The sequence below is a fragment of the Adiantum capillus-veneris genome, chromosome 2, assembly GCF_014529385.1.
Source record: "Adiantum capillus-veneris isolate H3 chromosome 2, ASM1452938v2, whole genome shotgun sequence".
NCBI lineage: Eukaryota > Viridiplantae > Streptophyta > Polypodiopsida > Polypodiales > Pteridaceae > Adiantum > Adiantum capillus-veneris.
In genome coordinates, this window is record NC_140932.1 from 168,003,720 (window position 1) to 168,023,384 (window position 19,665).

The window sequence follows — 19,665 nt, forward strand, 5'->3', positions numbered from 1 at the left end:
GAAACCATTTCATGCCTAAAATCATATCACATCCTGAGAGAGGAGACACAAGAAATTTCCTACGAAAAGAAGCTTGTTGAACGGTAAACATCACATCAAGGCACTCCTTCGTGATGAGAGAGTCCATACCAGGAGCGAAGCCAGAAACCTCGATAGGAGATTTCTGACTAACCTCTAGGCGGGCTCTCTCAACAAGAGGGGGACATCATGCATACTGCCTGGATCAAACAATATGGTAAAACGCTGTCCTTTTACATGACCATAACACTTCATGAGAGATTCATCAATGTGTGTGTCAGAGTCATGAGAAGATGCAGGTTGTGTTGTGATAGAGTTTGTGGTAGTTGCGGGTGCCTTTGGTTCTTTAGGTGGGACTGTCTTAGGACAGTTTTTCTTAATGTGACCCTTAATGTGACATTGAAAACATCTACCTTCTTTAGCATAAATCACTTGTTCTTCAGCTGTGATGTATCCTCCTATAATTCCTTGTGAAGCTTTTTCATCATGGGTTAGCTTAGGTTTTGCAGGTGCTTTAGCTTTACCCTTAGATTCATTGTTAAAGTTCTTTTCCGAGGAATTAGAGGAAGAAGGGCTAGAAGAATTACCATTCTTACCGTTCTTTCTGTTCTTACCATTCTGTGTGTTCTGAGACTTCTGCGGGGTTCATTGAGAAGTCTTGTTTTCCTTAGGCTTTCCTTTGTTGTGCTTCATCTCGTGGGCGAGAGCAATTGCTACCGCTTTGTTGAGATCGATGGGATCGAGTACCTCGACATCATACTTGATACTCGTCCAATCCGTAAAGAAATGCCTCCTTGCGTTTCGCATCCGATTTGCGTAATTGAGTGCCAAGCTGCAAAACACGATTAGAGAAAGACATAACCGGCATACCATTTTGCTTGAGAGCTCGCCAATCGTCCTTCAATCGTGCAAGATACTGAGGTGGCATAAACCGCGCCTTGAGCTTGTCTTGGAAATCAACCCAACTAAAAGAGGGGCGTGAGATCGTCGGCTGCCTCTAGGTGCGCGGCTAGCTGTGCCTCTTGCCATGCCTGGTACCAATTTATGGCATCAGCGACAAGGTACATAGCTGCCGTCAAAACTTTGCTATTGCTTGTTTTCTTAGTTGTCGCAAAATAAGCATTAAATTGATGCAACCAAGAATGAATAACAGTAGCATCCATCTTACCGTCATACTAACTGAAAGTCAACTTCTCTGTGACTGGATTGTGTGAATCCGCATCGTGGCTTGTGCCACTTGACGAACTCCCACGATCTTTGGGTGGTTCAGTCTTCGAGGCGAGGAGTTGGGCAATAAATTCTTGATTGCGAAGCTCCCTTTGAGCTTTACGCTCGGCCTCCTTTTCTGCTTTTCGTTCATTTCATTCAGCGCGTTCTCGTTTGAGAGCAAGCCGATTTTCTTCTTGTTGTGCGGCAAATCTTGCGTTTCTTTCGTCGCGCTCGCGGTCCTTGGCTGCTTGATCTGTGGTCATTCTTGCAATTTTGTCATCGCGCTCACGGTCCTGAGCAAGGCGCTCGCGTTCTAAGGCAAGGCGCTTGTCTTCCTGTCTATCCATCATGGCCATCATCTGCTTGACCATTGCCTCCATAGGGTCTGGTGTAGATGGCGAAGGGGGAGGGTTGGAAAAATCTCCTGGTGGGGAGAATCCTTCGTCGCCTCTCTCGTACTCATCACCTGAATGAGAAGTATCCATGCCGCTTCGGGTGACGACCATGCACTATGATCTTGGGGTCTTAAGCTCTCGAGGAACTTGGTTCTTGAGGGTCTTGAGGTTCTTGAGGTCCTTGATTCGGGAGAATCTTGGGTTCTTGAGGATCTTGAGGTTCTTGAGGGTTCTTGAGCTTGCAATCGTGTTGAGAAGGATCTTCTCTTCACCCAAGTTCTACCCTTTTCTGCGGGCGCACCCCTTGGCGGCCTTGCGCTCACGCCAAGGTTGATTTTTCCCACCTCACGTCGATTGGCCGGCTGCTAAGTGCACGGTCCGCTCTCAATGAGTGAAAAGAGACACAAGGGGAGGCTGGACAAGCCCTTCTTTCTTGGGATTCCTGTCACTCTTCAACAAAACACGATTAGGAATCGCCATGCCCAAGTAAACTTGGGTTCGTGCGATCGCAACAAGCAAAAAAATTATTGTGGTTCTTTTCCTTGAGTAATGCAGAACACTACTAAAGCTCTCATACCAATGTAAGGTGCAGCGGAATGAATGTTGTATTTTCTCAAGATTAGTGATCTTTATTGCTCGAGGTTCCTTTTAGTTCTTAGGGAAAGAGAGAGCTTTCTGTCTTATGGAGAGTGCTATGATCACCAACAAAGTGAGTGGATATTGTGCGTGCAAGTGAATGAGACTTAGAGAAGGAGAGAGAAGAGATACGACACGGAGAGGTTGTAAAACCCTCCTCCGAAGGCCCCACTCTCGTCGGCGAGAGTGGTCTACTTGATTGCACAAAAACGTACAATGCGAATGCAATGGATTGATGCAATGGGACTATGTCGATGACGACGACGGCGACTTAGGCTGAAATCTGTGACTTTCTTGGTGGCTGAAAATGACTGTTTCTCGCTGTTTTAATGGCTAAAAAAATGACTGTTTTGTCGGGGTTGAAAAGATGATGAAAAACGCTGCTGTCATCTGCTCTTTAGCTGCGTTTTTGGGGGAAAGTTCCTTGCTGAAAAACGCTGGGACAGCAGAGTTTTTCTTGCTGAAATTTGCAGGTTTTCAAGTGCTTAATAACTCCTTACCCGGCTATGGTGATCTGCTGCAAATTGCTTGATGAAAACGCTGAATTGGCTGAGGTTTGTCTGGCGTTAGTAGTTGCTAAAAACGCTGATCTGACCAAGGCGAAAACGCTAGCTCTCACTGCTTGCTGGCGATCTCTGCATGGGAGGAAAAACGCTAAGGCAACCAGAGAAATGGGCGATCCCAAGTTGAGGATGATGCGGGGGAAATGGGTCTCACCAAGATGCTTGGAGAGGGTCTTGCTGAGAGAGGGAGGGAACACGTGTTGCTTGGTAGCATGCTGTGCTCCTTGGCTCATCTGTCAATTTGTGCTAACTTGGGTTTGCTTATAAATTAACTTACCCAATTTGCCCTACTGAGTACCCAAAAAAAGTCACTTAATAAATAAGTGAAAAATGTTAAATATAGGGAAAAAATAGGCTAAAGTCATCTGAAAAATCCCCAAACTGACTTTGATGGAATCTGATGGAAATGCTTATGCTTATGCTTATGCAATCAGAGGATATGCATCTACTCTAAGTGACTCGGCATGCACAGTCTACGAATAGACTCACAAAAGTGCCAGATCACTTCTAATCTAACTTGACTGGACTTTGACGGAAACCCTGTTATGGTGTAGCTTGTCCACGGACACATAGGGTTGGGATGTGTCACGTGACACTCGCTGCACGGTCAGTTTCAGCCCGGAAACGCAGATTTTAGCATCTGCGTTTTCAGCGCTTGGTCGTTGCATCGTCGCCCATCGACATCGTCACCAACACAGAGTCAGAATTCAGCAGATAGAAGATTTGCAGATTTCAGCCCTTAGCGTTTTCAGATTTCAGCCTGTCTCGTCGTCGACATCGTCAGCAAGTCAAAGCATTGTAGAGATTTGTGCAATCATAAGTAGACCGCTCTCGCCATAGAGAGTGGGGCCTTTGGAGGAGGGTTTTACAACGTCCCTGGTGTCGTATTTCTCTTCTCTCTCTATCTCTCAGTCTCATACACTTTCACGCACAGTGTCCATTCACTTTGTTTGTGATCATTGCACTCTCTCACTAAAGGAACGGAAGGCTCTCCCTTCCGTAAGTAAAAGGAATCCTTGAGCACAGTTCGGAGCACTCATCTTGAGCAAAGTTCAAACATTCATTCCGCTGCACCTAACAAACCTAGCTCTAATTTTTGGTGCAAGTCTCAAAATGGAAAGCCAGTCGTCTTTTCGAGTTCGATTGGCATTGAGAATGCGTTTTCATTTTGATTTAGCAGTTTTTTGAATTTTGTTTGAGAACTTATTTGGTGATTTTGTTTGAAATAAATGGTATCTATTTAAACGTGTCTTGGTGATGATTTCAATTGTTCAATGCTTGGTGATTTACTCCCAATTGGAGTAGTGAAAAATGTTGTTTTGGTATTGTCTAAACCTTGGAACGACGCAAAGGGGATGTTTGGGGAGTGTTTCGTTGTATGCTTGATAACCTCGAAATGACGAAGACGGGATGTCTGGGGAGCTTTTGGTTGTATGCTGAAATCTCCAAGCGACACAGGCTGTCAACAGGAGGTGTATTTTTCCTGTTTCCTTCTCTAAATATGTGCTACTTATTTTTTATTTATTTATATTTTTACCTGTTTTCCCCGAAACCCTTGAAAAGGTGCAAGTGGACATTGCATGGCCAGTGTGAAACGATTGCGGCCGAACAGGTTTCTCACATCGGGAGTCTAGGTCGGTTAGTTTGGGACTGGTCGGATCTGTTAGCACTGAATTCTGATGAGTATGGAACTCTGTGTGCCCCAAATGAAATCTGGGCCACTTGGAAAGTCACCTACAACTTTATAAGTGAGTGGGAACTAAGGAATTAACTCAAAGGGGCAAATTGGACACTTGGCAGTTGTAGAGCAACCTGCAGGGCACCTCAGCTGGAGGGGGCGCCCAAGAGAGAGAGGGGGCTGATTTTTGTTCATTCAGTGACCTAAAGTGTGTGTGTGAGTAGTGGGTGCAGGTTGACAGCTTTAATGGAAAGCTTGCCTTCTCCTCTGTCTCATGTAGCGCGATGATTTGCTCTCGTGCATCTCTCTCCCCCTTTGGCACATATGGTAATGCCTCACTAGTTAGGCTACTCAGATGAATATGTATAGTTCTGGGGGTTTATGCGCGTTTGCCAAGGCAAGAGCCTTTTGAACAGGAACCGGATTAGCTAACTAGTAACCCCCCACAGGTATGCACAGTTCCATCGCGAAGATTGCGAGTTTGGAGAGTTCTCTCGCGTGAAAACTCGTCCAATTCACAAGGGAATTGTCCCATTGTGTGCGGGAGCCCTTGGGATACGTGTAGGCCGCTCCGCTAAAAATGATCCAAAATAGAGAATTACAGCCTGCTTGTTTTTCTGCAGGTTTAGGGTTTCGCACCTACATTGCAAGGGAACACCAGGGGAGCTTTGTGAGAGCCTTGGGATGCGTATACAGGGTTTTGGGCACCCGACAGCAGAAAAGGAGAGAATTACAGCACACTGAATTTCTGTGAGCTCACAAAAAAGCTCCTAAATTGCGAGGGAATCCGTCCTAGACAGGTGTTTTTTGACCTACAAGGGTTTTTGGGCGTTGTGTTGCGACAATCAAGTCAAAAACCTACGTTTTCAGCCCTTGCCAGGTTTGGACAGCTTTGTGAGAGTTTGGCCTAAGTGTACGGATCGTCAACTGTTGATTAATAAAGAAGGGGCGCCAATTTTGGGCCCTAAAAGGTGTCGGTCTCGTGTGCACAGTGACATTCTAGTTGCTGGACGCAATTGTGTTCTGTGTTAACAGGTATTTGAAATAGTACCGTCCTCTACGTTGTACAGGTCGATTATACAAGCTACGTTCTGGGGAGCGTTTGGTTGTATCAATCCTTTGAGCTCATGGCCCGGACCTTTTTATGTTATTTGCGGGGGGGACTGATGAGGTAGTCATTGAGTAGCTTCATATCGTAGACCGTTTGTCTCGGGGGGTGTTATTCAAAATCTTGTAACATGCATATGTGAGCATTTGTGTTGCATTGTGATTTACCAACCATTGAATATTCCTAATTGGGTGAGATTGCCTAGCTATGTAATTTTAGTGCATCGACACACCTGTTTGAGATTGGGTGTGATGGCTAATTTTGCTATGCGAGAATATCAAGAGCTCCAATCTGGAATGAGAACATACTCCTTATTGGATGAGATTTTTCAGGGAAGCCAATGACCCAGGATATCAAGTGCTCTGTTCTGGAATGAGAAAATTGATTGTCTCTCGGAAATTTTTGAGCTAACTTGAGTTGTTTTGCAGATATATTGTAACCGCGAACGATTACTCTTCTTTCAAGAAGGGGGATGTTACAAACTGTTGATGTGTCAAGCCACTGAAGAACGGAGCCAACTTGCAGATCTAAGTGGAGGGGCCTAAACCCTAAGAAGAAGCAGAAGAAGTTTTCACCAACTGAAACCGGCCCGTAGGGCGGTAGACTTTGGCTTTCACCCGTAACTTTACTTTAGACTTTACGACACAAAGGAACTTCACGAATAAGCTTCTCACTGAATTCAACACTTCAAGACAAACCACGGCTTGGTAGCTAGAGCTCTACCAAGTAGACAACGACACCCTGTTTGCCCCAAATATTGGTGCCCCTTTCGGTATTTCTTTATTCTTATTATACTTGAGAAAAACCTGTAAACTTCTACAAGCTGTCCCACTTTTATCGGGCTGAAATTGCTCTACTCTAACCCGATTTCGGCAGCATAACCACAATAGAAGTCTCCACGGACAAAATCCCAAGTCCACTGTGACTTTCCACACACTTTAGAGCACTTTACAAAACCTGTCGAGAAATTACAGCTCTCTGAATTCTCTGTTTTGCGCTCCGATCTGCATGCCGATCACTTCTGTGGATAGCCCTCGAGCTCTCGCACTTGTAGGGTCACTTGTCCCTTGAATTAGACGAATTCCTCGCGCGAAATCTCTCTAAATTTTCTTGTACAGGCACCCAATGCTTTCCAGAGGCTCTCTTGGCAAATAAACGATCCAAACGCTTTTATCTAACCCTCACCAAGCTGTCCAAACCTGTCCATGGTTGTAATTGCAGGTTTTTGATCCGATTTCGCCAGCATAACGGCGCAAAACTCCCTGTAGGTCAAAAGTACACGTCAAGGACACTTTCCCCTATGGGAAGCTTTCTAGTGAGCTGCAGGTCAATTTCAGCATCTTGTGATTTTCTGTTTTGCCACTGTTAGGTGCCTACTACCTTATACACGCATCCCAAGGCCTTTCCGAGGCTCCCCAAGCGATTCCCTGCAGTTTAGGTGTGAAACCCTACACCTGTAGAAAAACACAGCAGGCTGTAATTATCTGTTTTGGACCGTTTCGAGCGGAGTGAGCACGCTTACACGTGTCTCAGTTGCTCGCGCACGCAATGGGACAGTTCCCCTGTAAATCGGACAAGTTTTCACGCGAGAAAATTCTCTGTTTTCGCATTCCTTGGCAATGGAACTGTGCGTACCTGAAGGGGATTAGCAATTAGCTAATCCGGTTCTTGTACAGAAGGCTCTTGCCTTGGCAAACACGCACAAAACCCCCATAATTGTACATGTTCATCTGAGAAGCCCAACTAGAGGGGCATTACCATATGTGCAAAGTGGAGAGAGAGAGATGCGCAAGAGCAAATCGTCGCGCTACATAGAGAAAGGGAGAAGACAAGCTTTTCATTAAAGCTGTGAGCACCTGCACCCACTACTCACGCACACTGTAGCACAAAAATCAAGTCAAATAAGCCCCCTCTCTTGAAATGGGCGCCCCCTCTTGTTGATGCTTTTGGCAGATGTATCTGGAGCCCCATGTGTCCCTTATGCTTCTTTTGAGTTAGTTTCCTAGTACCCATTGACAAGTGTAGCGGGGGCCTAAATAACTTTGAACTGAGCCTGGACACCCTTTTGCTGCTTGGATTCTAGTGCCGATCGGCCCGACCAACTCGTGGTGGCCCTTCCTGATTGCGGGTGAAACTCTCGACCATCAGCCGTTTCACACTGGCCATACAATTCCGGCCATTTGCAACTTCAAAAAGAGGGTCCCAAAAATTAAACAAAAATCATCGGAAAGAAATCAACAACTCAAGTTAGCAATTGCCACGTCCTCGTGACACCAACTTACAGGTCCTGCCGAGTACGGGTGTCACGTGACAAGCTACAACATGATCAGGGTTCAATTAGTCCAATCAGTCTAGATTAGAAGTGATCTAGCACTTTTGTGAGTCTATTCGTAGACCGTGCATGCCCAGTCACTTAGTATAGATGCATATCCTCTGGTTGCACACAACATGATCATCAGTATTCCCACCAGAATCCATCAGATTCCATCAGGGGAATTTAGCCTATTTTACCTATTTTTGGCATTTTTCACTTATTAATTTAAGTGACTTTCCAACAAAAGTAGGTAGGGCAAATTGGGTAAGAAAATATATAAGCAAACCAAAGTTAGCACTAAATGGCAGAAGAGGCAGCAGGAGCTCCACCGCTCAACAAGCAACTTCTCAAGCAAGAACCCTTGGGGGCGACTCCCTCAAGCAAGATCCCCCATTGTCCTAGCATTTTTCAACAAGGAACATCGCCAGCCATCCTCAGTCACTAGCGCTTGTATCAGCATCGTCTTTCATCGCCGGAGGTCACAGAGAAGCTAGCGTTTTTTAAAAGACCAGCATCACTAGCGTTTTTGGTTTACAACAGCCTAGCGTTTTTGGTTTCAGCCTCAGCCTTGCAGATCCGGCACATGCAGTGATTGCAGCCCTAAAAGACCATCAAGATCAGCCCCGAAAGGTAGCAGATTCAGCCCATGAAGAAGTAGCAGATTCAGCCCCAGAAAGACCTCAGTTTTCAACCCTAAACCTGCAGATTTTCAGCGTCAAAGACCCACAGAAAACAGCCCCAAAAACAACGTTTTTGGCTCAGTCGCAGATTTCAGCCCATAGCGTTTTTGGATAGTAGTAAGAAGATTGCAGATTTCAGCCATTAGGTCGACTTCGTCATCCCCGTTGTCATCGTCGACATAGCCTAAACTTGCATCAGTTCCATGCATTCCATTTGTTCCAGGTTGTGCAATCATAAGTAGACCACTCTCGCCGACGAGAGTGGGGCCTTCGGAGGAGGGTTTTACGTCTCTGGTGTCGTATCTCTCTTCTTTCTCTATCTCTTAATCTCATACACTTGCACGCACAGTGTCCATTGACTTTGTTTGTGATCATAGCATTCTCTCATTAAGAACGGAAGGCTCTCTCTTCCATAAGAACAAAAGGAACCTTGAGCACAGTTCGGAGTACTCATCTTGAGCAAAGCGCAAACATTCATTCTGTTGCACCTAACATTGGTATCAGAGCTTTGGTAGTGTTCTGAATAACTCAAGGAAAGAACCACAAGAATCACAAGAATTTTTTTTGCTTGTTGCGATCGCACGAACCCAAGTTCTCTTGGACGTGTCGATTCCTAATCGTGTTTTTTAAGGGTGACAGGAATCCAGGAAAGAAGGGCTTGTCCAGCCTCCCCTTGTGCCTCTTTTCACTCATTGAGAGCGGACCGTGCACTTAGCGGCCGGCCAATCGATGTGAGGTGGGAAAAAGCAACCTTGGTGTGAGCGCAAGGCCGCAAAGGGGTGCGCCCACGGAAAGGAGTAGAACTCGGGTGAAGAGAAGATCCTTCTCAAACGCGGTTTGCAAGCGAAAGAAAACCTCAAGAACCCAAGACCCTCAAGAACCCAAGAACCCAAGTTCCTCGTGAACTTAAGAACCCAAGATCCCCAAGAACCCAAGTTCCTCGTGAACTTAAGAACCCAAGACCACAAGAACCCACAAGAACCGACGACTTCAGAATGGTCATCACTCGAAGCGGAATAGATACTTTGCTTGGAGGTGATGAGCATGAGAGAGGCGAAGAAGAATTTTCCCCACCAGGAGGTTTTTCTGACCTTCCCCATCTATGTCAAGGATTGCACTAACTCCTATGGAGGCTTTCCACAAGATGTTTATGGAAAGGAAGTTAGAACGTGAAGTAAGAAATGCAGAAAGAATGGCAGAAATGGAACGCAGACATGCAGAAAGAAGAGCAGAAATAGAGCGGAGACACCAAGAAAGAATTGTAGCCGCCGTCAAAGGAAAGAGCAACCAATACAGGGAAGAGTTCTTGCGACTCGTTTCTCAAGCTCAGGCACAGATGCAAGAGATTCAAGAAAAGGAGACTCTCTCAGTCTCTTCTTCTCCAAAGCATGACACACAGGATTTGCATGATTGTGAGAAGCATGATGATTTGAATGACAATGATTTGCATGATGATGATTTGATTGACAATGATAAGCATGATGATTTGCATGATCAAGTTGTGATTTCTCACAAGCATGATGATTTGCATGATCAAGATGTGATTTCTCACAAGCATGATGAGTTGCATGAAGCTGATGTGATTGTTCACAAGGATGATGTGTTAGTGGATGCTTTTTCTAGCGAAGCTAACCTCGTTGTAGATTCGATCAATCACGAAGAACCGATCTTGGCTTTCGAGTCGAGGTCCAAAGAACCCCCACAGGACTATTCGATCATTCAGGAAGAACCGATCTTGGCTCTCGAGCCTAGGTCCAAAGAACCCTCACAGGAAGTATTATGTATTCGCATGATTGATACGCACGCATTGTTCGAGTGTTTCATTCGTGATCGTTTCCTATATTTTAGTCAGCGTCTTTATGTGATCCCTTTTCCTAGGCATGACATATCGTACGTTGAGCACGTTGACTCATGAATGAGCACGAATGTATGCGGATTGTTCATGAAAAGCTGAAAAGTATGCATTCAAGGAAGTCACATTCCATGTCTCTTCCTTGGCATGACACATTCGTAGAACGAGCACATGAAAGTATGAGCACGAAGCATGGGCATTTCCGTTGTGAATTGGCACCGTTGATTGCTCTAGATCAAAAGAGAAAGATTCGATCTCATTGTTTGCATGTGTTTGATGAACGGTTTGTCACTCCATCTATTTGTTTATCTACATTGCATGCACAGTCTTTGAGGAAGACACGATTTTTTCCACTCACTTTACATGGAATAGATATGTTCATGGTTGTGTGTTGGAAATGGTTTCAGGGATTTTCAGCCACGGAGATTCTTGAAGAAGAAAGAAGCATGACTCTCGACGAAGTTGAAGCATCGAAGGAAACTCAAAAAACTTTGTGTCGCTTTCGGCGCGGCCCAAAGAAGCAAGCGTTGCAGACCTTTATGAAGTTCAAGTACCGCACGACCCACACATCAGAGTGGGCCGGTGAAGAGTCCCTTCCAGGATTCCGGATGTTGTTGGCGATCTCCCTCGACGCCATACAGTTCGGTACCAGTACCTCACTTTGAAAAGGAGAGGATGTCATGTGACACATCCAGCCCTATGTGTCCGTGGACAAGCTAGAGCATGATCAGGGTTCAATCAGTCTAGATTAGAAGTGATGTGGTACTTTTGTGAGTCTATTCGTAGACCGTGCATGCCCCGTCACTTAGTATAGATGCATATCCGTTGTTGCACACAGCATGATCATCAGTATTCCCATTAGAATCCATCAGATTCCATCAGGGAAATTTTCCAGTGCATTTACCCTATTTTATCTATTTTTTGCATTTTTCACTTATTAATTTAAGTGACTTTCCAACAAAAGTAGGTAGGGCAAATTGGGCAAGAAAATATATAAGCAAACCAAAGTTGACACTAAATGGTAGAAGAGGTAGCAAGAGCTCCACCGCTCAACAGGCAACTTCTCAAGCAAGAACCGTTGGGGGCGACTCCCTCAAGCAAGATCCCCCGGGCCCCATTGTCCTAGCGTTTTTCAACAAGGAACATCGCCATCCTCAGTCACTAGCGCTTGCATCAGCATCGTCTTTCATCGCCGGAGGTCACAGAGAAGCTAGTGTTTTTGGAAAAACCAGCATCACTAGTGTTTTTGGTTTACAACAGCCCAACGTTTTTGGTTTTCAGCCTCAGCCTTGCAGATCCGGCACATGCAGTGATTGCAGCCCTAAAAGACCATCAAGATTAGCCCCGAAAGGTAGCAGATTCAGCCCATGAAGAAGTAGCAGATTCAGCCCAAGAAAGACCTCAATTTTCAGCCTTGAAGATCATCAGTTTTCAACCCTAAACCTGCAGATTTTCAGCGTCAAAGACCCACAAAAAACAGCCCCAAAAACAGCGTTTTTGCCTCAGTCGCAGATTTCAGCCCATAGCGTTTTTGGACAGCAGACAGTAGGAAGATTACAGAATTCAGCCATTAGGTTGACTTCGTCATCCCCATCGTCATCGTCGACATAGCCTAAACTTGCATCAGTCCCATGCATTCCATTTGTACCAGATTGTGGAATCATAAGTAGACCACTCTCGCCGACGAGAGTGGGGCCTTCGGAGGAGGGTTTTACAAGGTCTCTGGTGTCGTATCTCTCTTCTCTCTCTATCTCTCAGTCTCATACACTTGCACGCACAGTGTCCATTCACTTTGTTTATGATCATAGCATTCTCTCATTAAGAATGCAAGGCTCTCCCTTCCATAAGAACAAAAAGAACCTTGAGCACAGTTCGGAGCACTCATCTTGAGCAAAGCGCAAACATTCATTCCGTTGCACCTAACAACGGGGCAAATAAATAAAAGTCTACCAACTTATGGGAACCCCGTCTGATGGGGCCCAATCGACCCAAAGACAGTTAAAATTAAGCCAGACCCACCCACCACACACAAAGTCAATTGCGTATGAAGCCAATGATGTGGCAGACTTGTACGGATAGCCCGCAATTTGCGCTGACATGCTAACTAACACTGTACGGATTGCTGCAATTCGTGCTAACATGGTGACGCAGCACTGTATGGACTGCCACAATTCTCGCTGACAGGCTACTGACGTGGCGGTATGGATTTATGTGAAACGTGCTGACAGTTTTTTGGACTCCACCCTTTTGAGACCAGATGCTTTTAGAATTTGAATGCTTTTCATGTAAACTGCTTTTGGGCCTAGGGCCTTTAAATAAGACCCATGGGTTCTCACTCTAGCAGTCTACCCGCGGGAGATGCAGAGCAGAGCCATGGGAGTTGTACCATGTTGAAGAAATATAAAGAAACACTTGTAATGTGCAGTGGAAATGTTAAGGATATAGCTCGGATCTAGTACTCCACACAAACACAAGGTTACTTTACTTCACTTGGAAAGAGAAACTGAAACGAACACAATGAAGGAGAGAGAGAGAGAGAGAGAGAGAGAGAGAGAGAGAGAGAGAGAGAGAGAGAGAGAGAGGGACAGCACCGGATGTCAGGTCCCAACCATCCTCAAGGGCCCCCTTGCTCTGTTGCCAGAGTGTGAGGATTAGTGGTGCTAATCCTATATTTAAGACTAAAACTTCATACTTAAGATCGAACTGAGACTCAAGAGACTGAATGTGTATTGATTGATTGATTGAATGCTTGAATGAATGAATAAAAACTGAGCACAATAGGCTCCTTATATAGGAGACGAAGAGACACAAATGAAAAGACAGGTCTCATGGTGAAGAGACATGACTTTAGACGTAAAGACACATCCTTTCGGCAAAGAGCTGCAATCATTGGACGAAGAGTCGCAACAGTAGAGCAAAGGGTTGTGACAAGTCGTCGAAGGATTGTGGCTTTTGGCGAAGAGGCATGTCTCTTGAGCGAAGGGTCGTGACCATCCAAGCGTAGGGGTTCTCCTTGGCATAGCACTTTGTGTATCTGCAACTAGGAGTAGATGTAATACTGTAACATAGTCACAATCATGACATTCCCTCTCATTTAAAATGAGAGCCTCGGTTAAAGGAATGACTTGTGATGTTTATAGAACTCTGGAAAAGCATTGAATCTTCGAAAATCTTCAGTCTTTGACTGCTAGTGCAATTCAAACCCGCATGCAGTTTTAGGAGTTGGGGGGCTCAATGGCCGCTATAGTTCTTAAACGAAGCGTTTTTGTGAGCCCTTGATGGGCTAGCCCACCCAATGATGGAGCATTTTTCTCTTGCTAGCCCAACTTTCCATTACTAGTGAAAGTTGGTGCAGGTTGAGTGCTTTAATTTGCCTATCTACCATCGCAAAATTGGCCGGAACATAACTTGGCAACATAATTCGAGGATTAAGGTAGACTTTCATGCTGGTTTTCCTCGCTTTAGGCTTTTTTTTTCATACACCACAAAGTTAGGCAAAAGCTTGTGTTTACAAGACACTAGATTGTCCAATTAGAGGACAATCAAGTTGATTGTCCAATTACAGGACTAGTGTTTAAAAGCTATGAGATAGGGAGGCATCCTTTTAATTAAAAATCGATAGGCTGAATATGAGAGGAGCAGCGTTAATAAAAGCGCAAGGTTGCTAGAGGGTCAACATTATCAAAAACGCTATTAGAGGGGCATCAATAGAGCTAGTCGGCTGCAATTCCAAATTCCTCTTCGGGGTGACCTGTGGTCTTGTCTGATAGAGCTGATCCAAGCCTGTGTTATCATCGTCTGCTTCACAAATGACCTCCTCCATCGTTGAGGATCACAAGCCGAAGACTTCTGATACCATGTCAGAATAGCGTGCGGAAGCATAGATGTGACACACATTCGGCACCGACATGCACGAGAGAAGAGAGAGAGAGAGAGAAGAGAGAGAGAGAGAGAGAGAGAAGAGAGAGAGAGAGAGAGAGAGAGAGAGAGAGAGAGAGAGAGAGAGAGAGAAGAGCTCCAATCAACTCTGATCAGTTAGATACAAAGTAAGAGGCCCAAGGCCCTTATATATTTCCCACAGAAAGTTGCCCTATGCAACTCAAATAAATTATGTCAAATACATTGAGGCTCGCTTTAACAAGATTCTCCCCTTTTTTTCTTTTGTACTGTGTACCTTCTTGCTAGGGGAGATGTAGCACATTAGACAATTTCAAAACTCATAGAAGGATCTTTTCAACACAAAAAAATAAAAATAAAATAATATGAATTATTGCTGCTGACTTTATATTGTTATTAAGTGGCAAAGACTATCATGTGAATCTCAAAGCTGCTCATAGGATGCAAATACTAGAGTTGTTCTATGTCTCAACTTAAAATTGTTTCATTGCGTGTGTGTTGCCATTATTCTTGCAGTCTGAGGGTTTCTACTGTGTTCTCTTCCTCTCTGGGTTAGTGATTTACAAAAGGTACATGGTTGAAGCCATGCAGGTGACTCTAAGGTGTGCCAATGAAAATCGAGATGACTATCACTTCAAGCTACATAACATTTTTACCCTTACTAATCAAGGACTTGCATCTGCTCTTACGCTCACTAATAAGGACAGAAGACCTTTGAGGTTTACTGATTCTGTCTCAACAGCATTCGCAATCAGGTCTTCGCAAGCAGTTTGTTGTGTGGGATTGGATGGTTGCGAGTATTTTAGTCCAAGTGAAGCTGCTCTAAAGGCTGCTCAAGGCAATCAAAATTGGTCTATTTCTTTGAGAAGTTGAAAAGGTTTGTGGTCCCATTTTCAGCGGATAAATCTAAAACAGTCCGAGACACCGAATCGGCATAAGTGAGGTGCAAAAACATAGTGAAGGCAACTCCAAATGAAGATCAGATGCACTGGTTTACGGAGAAACTTGGGGAAATTATTTCTGTCACCAATGGAGTACATAAAGTCTACTCCAATCCTCCAAATAAGATGCGAATAACAGATGAGGTAAGAGTTTGATGTTTGTGGTACTGTCAAGGCTTCACTACGGATTGACTCATGTACCTTTGTTGGATGTATTGCAAATTCTTATGCTTTGTCTTTAGATTGGGCAAAGCAAAAGAGTTGCTTATTAGATAGTGTATCCATGTTACATATGAAAATCCTGAACAGATATATTATTGCATTGTTTTATTGAATCAAAGCATTGAAAAATTTGTTTTCACTCAACGTAGATAACTCTCGTCAATATCAGTGATCTCCATTTGCTTGAAGTGTATGTTTAATTATCAAAGCTTGTGTGTTTCTGTTTATGATGGTCAGAAATAGAGCTCAAGCTTTCATAAGCTATGATATGTACAAAGTTTAGGCTTTTTAGACCAGTGTGAGTTTGTGCAAGGTACACAATGCAGATCAGGCAGCTATTATACCGAAATCTGTTTAGTGTATCAGTTATGCCATTTGGGGCATACCATTGGATGTAAGAACACCTTGAAGAGACAGAATTGTTGTATAAGTGATTTTACTCATGGCAATGTGGTGTGCTAGAGTTCTAGGGTCCTGTTTCTTGTGGGTGTATCGCCCATCCCCTAGAAATGGAGTTAGAATAGTAGTGTAATTCATTGCTAGCCACCTTATCTGTGTTTCCATCACCCCTATTGGGGCATTTTCTCTTGGACTTCATTGCTCTTTGACATCTTGGCTCGGCTTTATAGGCAAAATAGTATTTTAAAGATGCTTAGTCTGCCTTTTGCTGAATTGTGGGGCACAAGTAAGGCTCTAGGGATGGAACTCCGATGTTCCATGTGGACTCCTCTTCTGTCTCTCTCTATCCAAGTTCTGTTATTTGCAATTTTTATTTGTGTGTTGCGACTGATTTCTCGCTTGGAGTGTCCAAGCCTGTAACAGTGATATCAAAGCTCAGACGATTCTTCTTCTCCGAAGGATCTGATCCTTTTCTGCAGCACATGGGTTCTTGCAATGAATCCGATAGAGACAACACTCCTCTAACTCTTAGTCTTTAGGGAGATGAAGAAAAGCAAAGTCCCAGCACGGGATTTCACGAGATTGTGACAAACACTAACCTTATATGTTGGTTTCCTTCCTTTGATTTTTATTTAATTTTTGGGACTCTTTTTGAAATCACTATACCCGAACATTGCATGGCCAGTGTGAAACGATTGATGGCCGAGAGTTTCACCCGCAAGAGTCAAGGCTAGGCAGCTACGAGACGACTGGGCCGATCAACACTGAAATCTGACTAGTAAAAGGGAGGCTAGGCTCAGTTAGTCATTTGGGCCCCTTGGCGAGACTTCGTAAGTTGGTGGGTACTAGGAATTTAAACCAAATGGACAAAATGGACACTTGGTAGTCTGTGAGCCATTTGCACGGACACCTCAGCAAGGGGAGCGCCCAAAATCGATTTCAACAAGAGAAGAGGTTGATTTAAGTTCATTGTGAGCTATTGTGTATGTGTGAGTAGAGTGTGCAGGTGATCACAACTTTAATGGAAAGGTTGGCTTCTCCTCTGTCTTATGTAGCACAACGATTCCGCTCTCGTGCACCTCTCTCCCGTTTTGAATACAGAATCGTGATGCCGAGCTCAAGGGCTATTCATCTGGCGAAATTTATGCTTGATTACCGAGGCAAGAGCCTCTTGCACAGGTATCGGATTAGCTAACTGTTAATCTAGAGCAAGTACAAGTTGATTTAGAGAGATTTCTCGCAAGAAATCTCATTTAAATCAAAGAGCAAGTAGCCCTACACCTGCAGGATCTCAATGGCTACCTACAGGTGCGTTCGGCACGCAAAACGTAGCTCAAAACAGAGAATTATAGGTTGCTGTAATTTTTGCAGGCTTAGGGTTTTGACCCTTTTTTATGCCTAAAAGTCCAAGGAGCTTCGGGGAAGCTAGGGAACTGCTAAATAGGTGTTCTAGTGCATTTCAAAGGCTAAAACAGAGAATTCAGCGTGCTGTATTTTCTCGCCAGGTTTGTAAAAGCGCTCTAATGTGCGTAGAAAGGCACCTGCTACATGGCGATTTTGTCTCTGAAGCCTTCTATTGTCGTTATGCTGCCGAAATTTGACTAGAGTAGGAAATCTGCAGCCCAATAAAAGTGGGACAGCTTGTAGAAGATTACAGGTTTTCCTCCAAGTTCAATTGGAATAAAGAAATACCAAAAGGGGCGCCAAGCTTTGGGGCCAACAAGGTGTCATTGTCTACTTAGGAGCACTATAGCTACCAAGTTGTGGATTCCAGTCACGCTATTCGTGAAATTACTTTGTGTCATAAAGTACAGGTAAAGTTAAACACGTATAGATTGGGTGAAAGCCTAATTTTACCGCCCTTTAGTAAGGTTACAGGCCGGTTTCATGGTTCCCATCACGTTCCCCAGGCACCAGCGTGCGTGGTTCGAAGGTTTTCTAGCATACAACGGAACGCTGCCCCAGACAACGGCCTACGTTGTTCCGAGGTTTTCAAACATAGAACGAAACGCTCCCCAGGCATCGGCCTACGTCGTTCCGAGGTTCAAACAATACCAAAACAGTATTTTCACTTCTCCACCCGGGAGTAAAATCATGAATCAATGGTAGTAAAACCAAAGTCGAACATTTCAAATTGGCACCAAAACAGGTTCAAAACCGATACCATCCATTTCAAACAAATTCCAACAAGATCACCAAACAAGTTCTCAAACATTTTTCAAACTTAAAAAGCATTCTCAACATCAGTCGAGCTCAAAAAGTCGAATGACTTTCCATCCTAAAACCTGCACCAAAAATTAGGGTTAGGTTCATTCCATAAGGTCGTAGCCGAGCACAGCATGGTCCATCAGCTCTTGGACAGACAGTGTTTTCTTTGGCGGCGATGGTAGTCCCAAGATAGCAATCACATTGGACCTCCAAGGTAATCTGCTCGTGAAGAGACATCTACAAAGAGATGTGGAGGAATTTTAAGTTATAATCTGCTAGGGTTTCCATGGCAAGCATTTCAGGATATCCCACTCTGCCAGAAGTTGCACTCCAAAGGAAGATGTCAGAAACCATATAACTTTTCTTGAAAGCTGGCCAAGTCCTTGGAAGTGTGCAGCTTGGTAGCCATAGACATCAACATCTGCTTGGCACTGCTTTTGAGAAAAATAGTGACTCGAAACAAATCTTAAGTCCTCTTGCAAGTGATGTTTTTGGCTTATGCCCTGTAAGACATGAGCGGTGAGGACGGAAGCGCGCCTGATGTGCGATTTATGAAGGGTGGGAGTGGCGAATAAGTGCGGGGTCGAGGGCCGAAGATACTTCAAATAAATAAGCCCGGGGTCGGGGGCCGAAGATACTTAAAATAAAATTCCATCAGTCTTTGGTTTTCTTTGTCTCCTCTTTGGTAGGACCGGGATGCTTTCAGAGAAGCACACGACTGATGCTCTAATACCGTTGTCACAAGACGACCACCGTGTGCCAATAGAAAAGAACAGATTGAACAACTTTAAGCACTACAAATAACAACTGAACAAAAAAAGAGAGACGACACGCGACATGGAGTGGCGGAATTCCACCCCAGAGAGTATTGGCCCCAAACCTTGGTGCCCCTTTCAGTATTTCTTTATATCACATCAACTCAGTACAAGCCGGTACTCCAGACTCTGCACCTTCTCTAGGAGGCATGCCAAAGAATGAGCCCTTAGCACATTTTAAAGGCCTTTGGCCTATGAAAAGCAGTTTACATGAAAAGCCTTCAAACTCAAAAAGCTTCTGGTTCAAAAGCAATGCCAAAAAGCTGCCATCGTAAATCACGAAAATCCGTACAATTGCCACGTCAACAGTCAGCGCAAAACGCGGAGATCCGTACAGTCTGCCACGTCATCAGCCATCAAAAAATCTGCAGTGTTCGTACAACTGCCACGTCATCAGCTCATGCGCAAGCCTTTGTGTGTAGGTCCTGCTTTATTTTAATCCGTTATGTCACTTGGGGCCCCCTCGGACGGGGTCCCCATAAGTTGGTAGGACTTCTTCTTCTGTTACTTGTTCTTCTTAGGGTATAGGCCCCTTGGCCGGCATCTGCAAGTTGGCTCCATTCTTCAGGGCTTTGACACGTCAGCAGTTCGTGACAGCTTCTTGATCTTTCACTTTGCCCCAAGCTCGGCAAAGTTCTTTACTTTCATCAATCATGCTTGGGTGAGTATCCATGCAATTGGAACCAGTCCTGCTTTCATCTTGCCTTTTCTGCCATGTTCCTCAGTTGCT

The 19,665-nt window shown here is 44.5% G+C and overlaps 2 pseudogenes across 1 annotated transcript in view; both read left to right on the top strand.

Moving 5' to 3' along the window:
• LOC147464030 (protein NDH-DEPENDENT CYCLIC ELECTRON FLOW 5-like) overlaps nucleotides 1-19,665 on the top strand; it is a 36,837-nt pseudogene that overhangs the window by 11,330 nt on the left and 5,842 nt on the right. The gene's annotated exons all lie outside the window — the stretch shown is intronic.
• On the top strand, nucleotides 14,924-15,447 carry LOC147464031 (uncharacterized; annotated as a pseudogene).